Source organism: Cavia porcellus, unplaced genomic scaffold, assembly GCF_034190915.1.
Source record: "Cavia porcellus strain 051 isolate PalLab524CR breed Dunkin Hartley unplaced genomic scaffold, mCavPor4.1 scaffold_11, whole genome shotgun sequence".
Classification (NCBI taxonomy): domain Eukaryota; kingdom Metazoa; phylum Chordata; class Mammalia; order Rodentia; family Caviidae; genus Cavia; species Cavia porcellus.
Genome location: NW_026947494.1, coordinates 66,889,840 through 66,904,397, shown reverse-complemented (window position 1 = coordinate 66,904,397; position 14,558 = coordinate 66,889,840). Strand labels below are relative to the sequence as shown.

The following is a 14,558-nucleotide window of genomic DNA, read 5'->3' as shown; positions in this document are numbered from 1 at the left end:
TCCAACAGTGGACGATGTGTGTGTATAGCAAAGAGGTGACTTTGTGACATTAGAATCCCAGAATCCAAGATCTGGAATGGCTCTTCCATCCTGATTCACATCCTAATTTACCACTCCCGTCTTGTGCCTTTCCAACCTTTAAACAGTTGGCATTTCTTCAGCACCTGCTCATTCTCTCTGAGGGTGAAACAAAATAATATTTTCCTTGTTCACTGCATGATTCACAGCCCAGGCACCTGTAAGGAAAGGTAGGTCAACAAAGGAAGAAACATATAAATGTATTTATGCCCCCACACAGGCCTCAGCGGTAGACTCAAACATATAGGGCCACCTGTGTGCTCTTACAGTTTGTGCAGTGTGCAGCCATGCAAAGGCACTATGTCAGGGAGCATCACCCCACAGCATGAGCCCAACGGTCACCCCAGCTTCCCTGGGGTAGGTGCTTCTTAGCGTCTTCCTGTGCTTCTGGATAAGGGCATTCATCTTCTGCCAGGTCAGGGCAATCTCTCTGGAAGGAAGGTTTTATGACCTAGATAGGGGAGCAGGATGATGAGAGGGCAGAGACCATCCTGATTCTGCTGTCCTCTAAATGCCAAGGCATCATAAATGAGAGTTAGCGTGTCCTAAACCCCAGCAATTCTTCTGCTATCTTTCTAGGATTACAGTCATCAATTTCCCCCTTTCCAGTATCATCCTTTCTCTTTCTTCCAACTTCTTTTTACCCTGGGGAAGCACTAAACTATAGGGAACCACCTAGATGACTCTCCTTGACTCACCTTGAAAAGAAGAGCAATTATCTCCATTTTGGATAAATTTGGCCCTATCTCCATGTACTGATATGTACAGAGCTGGCTAGGTGATTTCTTTGTCCCTTCAGTTGGCTTTAAGCAATGTAAAGTGGGCTGGCTGAGGACCTGATTGTAATCTCAGAAGCAAAGTGGCAGGTCCATTTACCCAGCCCAGTGACTCCTCAAATACATGGTTGAGCCAGGTGGGTGGAGAGCCATGCTTCATGCTGTCAGCTGGGACTGAGCCTCGAGAAAGAGGCTGTGACTTCCCAGGGCAAAAAAGGACTGTACATCAGAACTGAAGCACTGACCCCAGATTATTAGACACTGCTTCATTTTGTGCCCTCTGGCTATCACAGAGGTGATCTCAGACCTCCTACCTAGTCCAGCTCACAGTGGTCATGGCAGTCATGTATTTCCCACTATCATGCATCCCCGTGGAGAATTAATAAAACCAAGGTTGGGCTATGGGTATGGTCTTTGTTCCAGTGAACCACCATTTTGGCTGGTCTAAGGACTCCTTGGCTCCCACAACTGTATATACATCTTAGTGTCTTCATTCTGACTGTGGGTTGCACTGGAAGGGTGATTGGAATTAACTCACTGGAATTCCAATAACATCTCCATGGGATTACAACTACAATCTTTCCTGGACCATGATGAGGACAAGAAAGGATCCCTATACTAAACAAGAGTGATAAAAGATAGGCCTCACATCTGACGTGAATGCTGGCCAAATCACCTGTGCATCCAGAAACACTAGGCAGAGCTGCGGAGGCTGTTCAGTAGCAGAACCAAGTGCTGCAGCCAGCCCTCTTCACTGCCAAAAAGGAGAACAGGCATTGTGGGACTGGTGTTTCCATGTATGTTTTCTAGATGAGGAAGGTTACTAAACTCCCATATGGCTGATCTGGGAGTGGAAAACAAGTCTTGGGGGCAGAATGTAGCTCATTAGCAGAGGGTTTTGCCCAGAAAGCACATGACCCTGGGTTCTAATCCAGTAGTGTTACTAAGAAAAGAAACACAAACAAAAAGCAAAAGCCACACAGCCTGGACATGGTGGTGTATGGCTATAATCCCAGAACTTGGGAAGCTGAGGCCAGAGGATTGCTGCAAGTTTGAGGCCAGCCTGTCTACAAAGTGAATTCAACAGCAACCTGAATTGCATAGTAAGACCCTGTCTCAAACAAAACAAAACAAGTCACTGGACACACTAGGTCCAAGCTCCACACCCATCCCAGTGTTCTGTACAAGTTTGTGTTCTCTTAAAATCAAAGAGTGAATTTTAAGAACAATGGAGGTTAAGAGCAGAATACATTCATTGAGAGAAAGAAAGCTTCTGTCTGGGGGTGGGGCTACTGAGTGGGTTGCCAAAGACTGTTTTCTAAGAACTTTGTTTTTCTTTTTTTAGCGGGGGTGGGGGGGGTGGGGGGGTGGGGGTGGGGGTGTGGGGTGTGGAGGGGAGTATCAAGGATCGAACTCATGACCTTGCACTTTCCAGGCACCTATGCTGCTGAGCTAACCCCCAGGCACTTTTCTAGGAACTTTTAGAGAGCAAAACCATGAGGTGAGATGGGTCCAAGATGGATGAAACATGGGAACTGGCAAGGCAAATAGGCATGAGGTGGTACAGAACTATGATTAACCAAAAAGATTAATTGTTCAGGTAAAATTGACCAAATTGGACAAATAAAGGAAGCGAGTCACATAGTGAGCAGGCATGCTTAAAGAGCAGGGAGTCTTCCTGTAGGGGGTGGGATTGTGACTTCTGGTTTCTTCAAGGTGATCCAGGCCTATTTACAACATCAATCTGATGTTTATACTTAGGGTGTGGTTGCATTTGTTTTGTCTTATGTTTTGAGATCTGGCCCACAGCAGAAGTGTCTGTCTCCTCCAAGGCTGCGAGGTATCTGGTCTTTTGCACTGCTTCCCTTGAGGGCCAAGCCCTGTCTGACTGCCTGTAACACTGGATCCTTCATTCCTCAGATATCAGTAGTGCCCTAGTAACTCTTTGGTTAGCGTTTTCCAGCAGGATATTTTTGTTTTGTTTTGCTTTTGTTTCTGAGACAGGATTTCTCTATGTTGTTCAGGCTGGTCTTAAACTCACTATGTAGCCCCCCTAGGCCTGGAACTCACTGAGACCCTCCTGCCTCAGCCTTCCTAGTTCTAGGGTTATAGGCATGCACTACCACGCCTGGCCTGCCAGCATGATATTTTTCAAATATGACTGAGCAGGAAAACACTGTTAGACAGAAGAAAACATATTTGCAAAGCAACATGCTACACCAAAGGAAATATGTTTCTATACTTTGGGACTTCTTAGACCTTTCAACATACAAAGCACCCTGCACATTCCAGGGTAAATGTGGCATCTTTGGAATATCTGATGCTGTTTCTCTCTCTCTCTCTCTCTCTCTCTCTCTCTCTCTCTCTCTCTCTCCCTCTTTCTGTCTTTCTAAGGTCTTGTGCTGTAGTTCAGACTGGCCTTGAACTCTCTATGTAGTCCAGTCTGGCCTCGATATTGCAGCTACCCTCCTGCCTCAGCCTCCTGACTGCTGGAATTTCAGATGTGCATCACTGAGGGGAGCAGTTGTAACTGAAGATTGATCACATATGCTGGGCTGGAGCAAGGCTGGTCCCAGAAAACAAAAGAGTGCCTGAGGCAAGCTACATGAACAAGCTGCTCCAATCCAGAGAATGCCAGTAACAAGCCAAGCAAACAAGTTTTGCTGGGCAGGTAGGGATCACATGACATCAACCTGCCGAGTGCATAAATAAATGCACCACATCATTGATCAGTTCCTTCCCTTCTATCTGGAGAGAGGGCTCCACCTGACCTCAGCTTTCTATTTTCTAACTCTTGCCTTTATGTCTTCATCCTCTACCATCCTTCACCCCAAGATTTTTGAGACTTGCGCTAGACGTGGCATATCACCTTATATCTCTTTTGATGTCTTACTTTTTTGTTTTTATTCTTTTTGATCTTTGATGCAGGGTCTCACTATGTAGTACAAGCTGGACTTGAACTCACTATATAGCCCAGGTTGGCCTTGAACGCATGGCAGTCCTCCTGCCTCAGCTTCTCAAGTGCTAGAATTACAGGCATATATACCATCACACCCATTGTGTCTCTTTTCGGGGGAGATTTTGCAGAATATACTGACCAGTACTCATGGTGGTACACATTGCGTTTTTCTTAATTACTGTTTGGAAACATGGCCTGCCACACTGAGAATGATCTCTTTCATGACTGACCCATGAAAAATAACTAGTGATATGAATCTTCAGGGCTTTGGTGCAGCTCAGTATGCTCATCAAGCTCTTAAATTCAAGGCTCATACCACCAAGATAAATGAATTAATTCTTAAAATAAAAATCATAACTTCAATTTTGTCCAAATAAAACCATTCACTGTTCCGAGAGTTCCTTGCTTTGATGATATTCCACAGGGATGCCCAGTGGGCTCCAGGGAGAGCCTTTCATAGGAATAACTACTTTTTTTTTAGTATTAATGTTTTTCTTTTCTCTTCATTTCTTTTCTTTCTTCCTTTCTTCTTCTTCTTCTCCTTCTCCTTCTCCTTCTCCTTCTCCTTCTCCTTCTCCTTCTCCTTCTCCTTCTTCTTCTTCTTCTTCTTCTTCTTCTTCTTCTTCTTCTTCTTCTTCTTCTTCTCGTCTTTTTGAGACAGGTTCTTGCTATGCAGTTCAGGTTGGCCTTGGGCTCACTTTGTAGCCCAGGCTGATCTGAAACTTGTCCCAATGCTCCTGCTTCCTGAGTGCTGGGATTATAGGAGTGTGCCACCATGCCTGACTCTATTAAAGTTTTTTGGAGGAAGAATAATAGACCTGCATTATAAAATCTATCAAATTAGAGAAATTAGATAAATTAATAATATACCTAACAAGTTTATCTCTCCTAAAGCCAAGAACTGAATTCTTAGAAAGTGAATGCTTTACTATTCTACATGTTTCTGTCTTCTTGGTTTCGCTTTTCCTACCTAGAAGTGATGAATTTGCTTGCCAACAGTCTCATTTTTTCCCATTTTTAATTAATTCTAACAGTCTTATTTTTATTTAAAGCATAGAAAATATCAACTTTACTGTAATCTCAGCACTTAGGAGGCTGAGTCAGGGAGTTTGCCATGAGTTTGAGTCCAGCCTGGATTATGTATGTAGTGAATTCAAAGCCAGCCTGGACTGCATAACAGGATCTTGTTTCAAAAAGAAAAAAAAAAGAAATTTGAGGTTAAAGATAAGAAATGTGTCAGATGCAGGGGCAATGATGTGCATCTGTGGTCTCAACTACTTGAGAAGCTAAGGCACAGGAATTGCTTGTGCTCAAGAGTTTGGACAACAAAGCAAAACTCTCTTATTTTTATTAGTACCCATTTGCAGTGTAAGATGATTATGTTCATTGTGAGGAGTTGGTGCATGTGCATAACAATAACACACTTCAGTTCTTTTATGGTCTCTACTCCCCTGCTCCCTCCCCTTCTCTCTGTCACTTGGTCCATTTCCCATTTGCAAAATATTTATTTCCCTGCAAAACTGTTTCTGGGAGGCTGAGGTAGGAGAATTACAAGTTTGAGCCCAGCTTGGGAAACTTACTGAGATCTTACTACAAAATAATTTTATTTGTTTGTTTGTTTGTTTAAAACTGGACATCGAACTCAGGATCATGCACTCACCAGGAAGATGCTATGTTGCTGAGCTATATCCCTAACCCTGCTTGTTGGTTTTTTGAAACAGTCTTACTATGTAGTTTAGAACAGTTTCAAACTTCTGGTGTTGCTCTTGCCTCAGCCTTCCAGGTGCTGGGATCACAAGCATGTGCTATGACCCCTGGTTTTAAAATAAACAACTTTTTGAGTTAGGTGTGGTGGTGCACTCCTGTAATCCCATAACTTGGGAGGCTGAGGCAGGTGGATCATTGCAAGTTTGAGACCAGCTTGGGCTACAAAGTGAGCCCAAAGACAGCCTGAACCTCATAGCAAGACCCTGTCTCAAAAAGAAATAAAATAAAATAAAATAAAAAAAACTTTAAAAAAGACTGTTGTGGTATGAAAGAGATCAGAGAGACTAATGGGGAAACAGAAGGAATTATTGGGTTTTAGGTACACACTGGCTCAGTTGAACTTATGATGTCCAAAATGCCTGAGCAAGCCCTAAAGGAAACGCTAGGGGCTTGGACTTTAAAAACGGGAGGAAAGGAGGAGAGGGTACAAAAGCAAGACAAAGCAAAGTAATTCAGCCTCGACTTACAGCCTGATGGATCCTGAAAGAACAAGATGACTCAAACTCTTCAGAACATAGTTGCCAGTCCTATCTGTACCAGAGGAGAAGTTAAAGCTGTGGGGAGAAGGGGGTTCAAGGGGGACCACTCAGGGCTCGGAAAGCTGGTTTTTGTATTGTTGTAGCCTAGTACTAACCAATGTGCCTCCTTCCTGTTCTGTATGCGCCATTTCAATAGAGATTAAAATTCCATTTCCAGTAAAGACTTAAGTCTCAACTCCTTGTAAATCTCCCCTCCCCTCCCCATTCTTTTTAGGTTAAGTCTCCATTTCCTGTAAAATCTTTAAGTTTCAGTTTCTTGTAATCCCCCCTCACCCCCTTCAGCCTATCTGTAATAAAATGTGCTGTAAGAAACGTTTAACTACAAGGAAGTTACAAAAGATACCAAGAAGCCCAGATGTTATCAAACTCTGTCAAATTTTGCAACATTTCTGTGGTTTTTCGGTTTTAAAAACCCAGCCCTTTAGCTGTAAGTCATGCAGTCTTCCATATTGGTTCCTGGAGGCTGCGTTGCCAGGCCTGGCCTAAAATAAAGCCTTTCCTCCCTAAATTTTAATTTCTTGCTTCCTTGGATTCTATTCTTGGGGTCCAAGCTATCACACTGTAAGTCCTGCTTCAGGGCTGGGGAGTCCAGGCATGGTGAGGCCGTGTCTAAATCAATAAATGAATGAATGAATAAAGCAAAATTATTTTGAATTATACTGAATGGTGAATATATGCAATTACATTTGTTGAAGCCTGTGGAATGAGTGATACCAATACTGAGCTCCCAATAAAAGCTATAAAAGCCTTGGTTGATAATGGCATATTAATTTTGGCTCATAGATTGTTATAGAGAACACTTTCTTGTCTTCATCAAAGTCTAGGAAGGTTTATAGTTGTAGTCACATGGAGTAGTTACTGGAATTCTAGTGAATTAATTCCAATCTACCCTTCCAGCACAACCCACAGTGAGAATAAAGACTCAAAGACATACATACAGTTGTGAGGAGCCATGGCGTCCTCAGTCCAGCCAAGATGGTGGTTCACCGGAACAAAGGCCACAATCCAGGGCACAACCTAGGTTTTATTAGTCCTCCATGAGGGGAGTGGCTCGGGCATGAGTAACAGTGAGAGCGGCTGGCAATACGTGACTGCCATGACCACTGTGAGCTGGGCTAGGTAGGAGGTCTAAGATCACCTCTGTGATAAGCAGGGAGCGCAATCTGCATAGCACAACTGAGGCAGTGTCTTATACTCTGGGGTCAGTGCTTCAGTTCTGATGTACAATCCTTTTTGCCCTGGGGAGTCACAGCCTCTTTCTTGAGGCTCAGTCCCAGCCAACAGTGTGGAGCATGGCTCTCCATCTTGCCTGGCTCAATCATGTATTTGGGGAGTCACTGGCTGGGGTAACACTGACCTGTCCCTTGGCTTTAGAGATTACACATCAGCTCCTCATCCAGCCCAATTTACATTTCTTAAAGGCAACAAAAGGGACAGAGAAATAGCCCAGCCAGCTCTGTAGATATCAGTACATGGAGATAGAGCCGAGTTTATCCAAAATGGAGATAACTGCTCTTCATTTCAAAGATAGTCAAGGAGAGTCGTCTGGGTGGTTCCCCACAGATTGAAATAAATGTTGGGGGTATTGATGGTGGAGGAGGTTTTTCAGAGGAGAATATATATGGGAATGTTACTTTGCACTTAATTTTACAGTAAACCTAAAACTACCCTAAAAATGAAGCCTAGTAATTAAAAAATAAAGTTATTTTGCAGTACTGGGGATTGAACCTAGAGGCTCACACATGCTAGGCAAACACTCTGCAAATGAGCTATGTTCCTAGCCAAAGGTAGAGTAAGAAATTAAGTTAAATTGATTTTCAAATTAATACAACAAATATACTGCCATATAAAAAGGATGGAAACAAATGGAAAACTTCTGAACTGAGCTATTAGAAACTGTTACTCAGGTGACAGAGATCTATATGGAAAGTTTCATTTAAAAATAGAAACTATAGCTGAATGTGGAGGTACATACCAGTAATTCCAGCGCTGCAGAGACTGAGGCAGGAGGATTACCACAAACTTGAGGTCATCCAGGGCTATCTAGTGAGTTCAAGACCAGCCTGTTTATATAGGGAGATCTTCCTCAAAAAACAAAACAAAAACAAAAAATCCAAAGAAACTATAAACAATATTCTACTAGGAAAGTAGTTTTACTACTATTAAATAAAAATTACATAATCCCAGCACTCAGGATGCTGAGGCAGGAGGATAGGTGCAGGTTAGAGACCAGCCTGGGCTACATAGTCAAAAATAAATTACAGGAAGGCATTTTTTAAGCCATCTGGCCAGAAGCTTTATTGTTTCATAAATAAACATTTTATGTACTTTGAGATGGTTAAAAGTTATTTCCAAACTACTGCAATAAATATTTATCAAAATAGCCATCAGCTCAGTAATCATGTAGACTTCTTCTCATCACTAAAGACTTCCACTTCTGTGTCAAAAAACTTATGAATGTCATGAGCAAGCTAAGTAATGGTCTGTGCAGGACAGAAAGAAAATTCTGCTGGGGAAACTAACAAATCACTATCCCTATCCTACTTTTGATTCACATTTTTTGTGGACTGCTAACTTTGCTTTACAGTATTTCATCTGAGAGGGAATGCAAGAAACCAACAGTTTTAGCAGAAAAATTGCTTTTATAAAAACCTCCAATGTAAGCCACAGCAGGTTTTCTAATGATGTCAAAACTGGAAGAGTCGAGAAAAGCAAGCATGTATTCAATCAGAAATCAATACTTTGGCAACAAATCCTTAGCAACTATAAACATATTGCTTGTGTACTTTAAAAAGCAGTAAGTTTCATGCTTTGAACATTTTATCTAGAGACATTTTAAGGATATGTAGCTTTAGGAGATTCAAAAGGAAAAATACATATACATAATTCATTTGGGACTGCCAAGGTGACTAACACTCTGGACTGTCCCTACGTGCCAGAACCACATCTCCACCCTAAAGACAGCACTGAGAAGCAGAGCAGGAGGATGATGCCTCATGTTTTGATTTCAAAGGCAAATATGGAAACAATAATCACCCCTTTTGTTTGTTGCAAATACTCAGATGTCTACCACTAGATCATCACAATCACAAAATGTTAAATCCTAAGAATGGGGAAAAATGGTGTGGGTAACCTACTCTCTGGTTTCTACATCAAAACCTCTACATCACTTATGATGTTACTTCAGTATTTTGTGTCCCACTTGGGTGTGATGATGCACCTCTGTAATCCCAGTCCTCAGGAGGTTGAGGCAGGAGAATCTCCATGAGTTCAAGGCCAGTCTGGGCTACATAATTTGTTCAAAGCCAGCTTGAACTACATAGTAAGACTATGTCTCAAAAAAAAATTGTATCCAAAGGTGAAACAAGGCATACATAGACTTGCTAAATTTCACTTACTCTAATAAATTCAGAAGTAGATAAGATACTTACTCTCCTAACATAAACCTTAGTTTTCACATTTGTTAAATAAAGTATCTTAAAATTACTCAAACATGAAAGTTGGACATATTTATGTGCTTATTTGGAAGAGAACTACTGAATTTATTTGCTAAAAGAAAAAACAGACCTGGGGGTTATATTACTGGAACATTTAAATGTGTCAACATAGTCTTACCCTCCAAACTTAACAAGAGCAGGTTTTACAAAATATGTAATGCATGTCTGCCCTACTAAACAAGAGATGTGTGATTTGACAGAAGATGGATGCTACAGAAGATGGATGTTTGTTACCTCCAGTTGCCAGCATAACTACAACTCATATGAATACATTTAAAATATTTACGTAGATTGCCAGCATCGCTTTGATGAGATCATATTTTTGAACTCCATACACTGGTGTTATTTCTACACATTTATTACTTTTTGAGTAGCATGCAGAAGGAACATGCTGAAGAGAACTAACCTATCCTACACTGCCACTGTGTACAGAGTGTAATCAGCCATAGTGATAGGTGGAATAAACATTGATTCCATGAGGCCTCAGAGACAAGATCCAAACCCATACCCAGGAGCGCTACCACATTCAGAAGCTTCTCACTGGATGCACATGTGGCTGCCCCCATGCCAGCTACGTAATACATGGCTCTGAAGAGGAGAGGGCCACCTCTCCTCTTGTTAGAGGAATCCACCACTGCCCCCATCACACAAGAGTGGAACAACCAAGCAAGATTCTTTTTGTCTGGGTGCCATTAGAAGGACGTGGATTGTACTGGCATTCCAGGTTTGATCATGGCTGCAAAAGTTGCACCAATCGTCACCAAAGAGTCTTTCATTGTGAAGTTCATGAGAACAGGACTTCTAGCTACTGTCAAGGCAGACAAAGCTGCTAAACAAATATGTCCTGCTAAGGACATATACGTGGAATGTATCCTATCCTTCACACAATGAGGCCAAATTACAGCCTTTACAATTACTATCTCATTAGACATGCCCATGCCGTAGTAGCACAGTGCTCCAATATCAACAGCAGCCTCTCCAACAACAAAGAATTTTCCGATTTGTTCAATTTTATGCATTTATTCTATTAATGGTTCCTGGGCAGTTTTCCCATGGGGGAGTCCAAGTCTTGACCTGGTGGCATATTGCCTGCTGGGTGTTGAGCCACTGAAAGCTGGGTGAAAACCCTACAAGGTTGCACCAGTTCACCAAGCAGATTGGAAACCCTCAGCTCCCAGTTACCTTCACCTCCCACTTCCCCTTCTTGGCTCGCAGAACATTTAAGCCCCAACTTCAGGAAGCCATTGCTTTGAACACAGCTATGCAAGGCCTCAGTAGACTGGCTAAAAATAAAAATGGAGTCACTCATGCTAGGGATCCACAACTCGGAGGGGTGATGGAGATTGTCTTGATCTTCCCAGGTGTCCAAAGAATAGCCCATCTTAGGCAGATCAGCTTTAGCCTGCCTGACAGGCATTTTCTCTGCCCCTTATACCTGAAGTTCACTCTGCAATGACCTGCACTTTGTTCCCCAATCCACTCCCTACTTTCTGTCCATAAAACCAGCCTCTGCCAGTCACCCTGTTGCATCACCTGACTCTACAACTGTAGGGAAAGGCTGATAAAGACCCCCATAACTGAATCTGTTATAATTCTGTCTTTTGACAGAGGGAGGAATATTTTTTTTCTGCAACTGCCAAGATGACCTTAAGGTTTGAGAAGAATGTTTAAAAGGAGGCAATTTCTTCCTTATTTACTTAAATTGTACCAGTGGCTCTGCAGAACCTGTCAAGACTTTGGCAGAAGATTCTTCACTGTCTCTACTAGCACCACCAATGAGAGACCGCAGTGGGGAGAGGGCACAGCCTGAATCAGAGCGGGGAGTTTTCTTCCTGTTTGTTTTAATTTTGATTTTTGGTTGGGGCTGGGGATTTAGTTCAGCGGCATAAGCACCTGCCTTACAAGCACGTGGTTGTGAGTTTGATCCCCGGTACCGATAAAAAAAAATTTTGCTTTTTGAGGCAGGTTCTTCCCAACTAGCCCAGGCAGGCCTTGATCTTTCTGTGTAACTGATCTGGCCTCTAACTCACATTTCTCTCCCCCTGGCCTCCTGCAAACTAGGGTCACAGGTGGGCACCAGCAGCTCTGGCTCTCAGAAGGTCAAAGTCTTTATTTACTTGGGTAATTTATTGATCCTTCTGGTGCTTCAGCCTGTGTCAGAAAATCAGGACTAACAAGGTTCCCTCACTGGGGTCACACCCTAGATGCTCACTGTGCCCCAGAGCGGCCTGGAAGCACTTCCTGTGTGTCAGCTCCTTTAGCACTCGCAGCAGTGATTCACCCATTTTTATGGAAAAGAAGCAGAGGTGGTTGCTCAAATGTGGTATTGCCACTCCCTTCATCATGCTACTGTATTTAAGTCCAGATGGAGGTGAAGGAGGTTAGATCAGGTGGCCGCATACAATGCTTAGATGCACGGTCACCATGGTGAGTGTTACTAGAGCCCTCTGATCCTGCAAAACAGTGATAGGGAGAGAAATCCTCCTATTCCTTGTGTTCTTTCAAAGCGCCACCTTTCCTCAAGATGATTCTCCTGTTACTGAGAGCCCAGGGTGATATGGAGAAAATATAACTCTCAACCTGCTATACATCTAGCATGCTGAACTCATGTTCTCTAAAATTGAGGAAAGAATTTTAGAAGCAATGGAAGTGAAAGACTAGGAAAAATTCATTGAGAGAAAGAAAATTTCTGTCTGAGAGGAACAGAAGGGGCCTGGAGAGTGGGTAGCCCATTACCCCCACTTCTCAAGGATGTTTAGCAAAGCCACCAGGTGAAGTGGGTTCAAGGTGGAACAGAACTACAACCAATCAATAAGATTACAAGTATAGTTGCTGGGGTAATATTGATTAAATGGGGATCAAATTGGGAAGCAAGTCACATAGCTAGTAAACCTGGGCCAGAAAAAGACTTTTCTAGAAGGGGTAGGTAAGGATGTCTGGTCCTCCACCCCAAGGTGATAAACACTTCCTACTCACTGCTGTTTATCCATAGAGGAAGTATATGGGTGAGTAGTTCCTTTTTTTCTTGAAGTCTGTCCTTCACTAAATGGACTTCTAGCCGTGACTGTCTTCTGCACTGACCTCTTGAGGGCTCATCCCTGTCTGACTGCCTAGGACACATTTTTACCTAATTTAGCTACCTGTAATAGCAGCACTGACTTGCCAAACTGCTATGCCCATGGGATCCAAGTTGGAACAAGTTGTCAGTGGAACTCGGGCTAGGATATAGCTCAGTGGCAGAGCCCTTTCCTGGCATGCTTTGTTCTCCATTTCCAGCCCTGAGGAAAAAGGTTAATCTGACTTTAGTTAGGATTCTGGCCTTCCCTGATCCCTGAACACACTCCAGCCACCTGGCCAACAATCCCTTCTCAACAGCCAACACCCATCTGCAGATCAGCTGCCTTCTAGATAGCAAGGAGTGGCAATGCAAGAAAACTAAAGGTCCACCAACTTGAACCGAACAAAAGATTGTCCAATGTGAGAGGTCATGCCAGGCAACTTTTAAAATTAATCCAGTGGAGCTCAGAGTATAGCTCAGTGATGGAGCATTTACCTACCAGGCTTGAGGCACTGGAGCACAGCCAAACCTAAATGTAAGTTAATAAGGCAGATTCATGCTAATATGCAATGACTATACTGATGTATTGCTGAATAGTTCAATGCAGAGTGGTTACAGTGAGGTGTGCCTTAAGGTGAGAGGTTCATATTGTGTGATCCTGTCTCAAAAAAGAAAAAAATTCATGAGGTAGAAAAAAATGTGTGTGCTATGGTTTTTATATTTATTTACTTAGCACTGGGGATTGAACCCATGGCCTTCACACTGAGTTGCATCCCAGGTCCTTATTCTTTATTTTGGGGCATAGTCTCACTAAGTTAGTATGTTGCCTAGGCTGAGTTTGAACTTCCTCTTGCCTCAGCTCCCCATTGTCCTGGTGTTACAGGCAGCTGAGTTAGTTAGAAATATTATAGGTAGTCTGTTGGAGAGTGTTGAAGCTGAATACATGTGCAGGGCTGAGGCAGGCCTGGCATGATTGAACTGAGTTTGAGAAGACACCTCAGGGGACAGCTGAGGCCATCTAGAGACTTTCTGGATAGTTTTCCTTTATTAGCATTGTCTGTTGCTTTGAAGGTTCCTTGAACCTCTCCCAAAATCAGGTTTTCTCCACTGTACACTCAACTGCTTGCTTATTCTGATTAAATCCAGGCTGCCTAGCATCAATCATTCAACCTGCTAGCAAAGTTATAAGCTCTACTGAGGATTTCACTCCTCTTGCAGCCCCAAAGACCATGCATGCCATGTGTTGCATTCCTTTGAGCCTTCACTGTGCATCTGTTTGGGGGTTTGGGGGTCTAGGTACAGACCCCAACATTAGTCAGGGTGGAACTCTCAAAGGAGCTGGTACAGAAGTTTAGATATCTTGCGATCTCTGAAGAGACAGACACCTCCTGCAGTGGGCCAGATCTCAAGATAAAAGGCAAGGCAAATAAAACCACATCCTAAGGATTGATAGTGCAAATAGTTCTCTGAGGAGGTCAGGAGTCACCATTTCAACTTCCTACAGGAAGAGTCAATGCTGTTAAGCCTGCCCGCTTACTACGTGACTTGCTTCCCTGTTTGTTCCTGATTAATCAATTTTATCTGAGCAATGAATCTTATTGGTTAACCATAGTTCCATCCCACCTTATGCCCACCTTATGAGTTCCCATTTTTTCCCTATCTTGGACCTGTCTAACTTCATGATACCTTATAAAAGGTCTCTATACACTATAAAAGTCCCTTAAAAAGATAGAGTCTTCGGCAACTCACTTGGGGCCCTTTTGGGCTCTCAGATGGACATTTTGTTTCTCTCAACTAATATACTTCACTCTAACCTCCATTGTTCCTAAAATTCATTCTTCAATTTTAGAAAACACAAACTCATGTGAGTAGATTGGGAGTTTT

At 42.7% G+C, this 14,558-nt stretch overlaps 1 pseudogene; it reads right to left on the bottom strand.

Annotated features, from left to right (window-relative positions):
• Positions 1-391: 391 nt before the first annotated feature.
• LOC106026371 (growth hormone-inducible transmembrane protein-like) lies at positions 392-11,901 on the bottom strand (annotated as a pseudogene).
• Between the last annotated feature and the right edge of the window lie 2,657 nt (positions 11,902-14,558).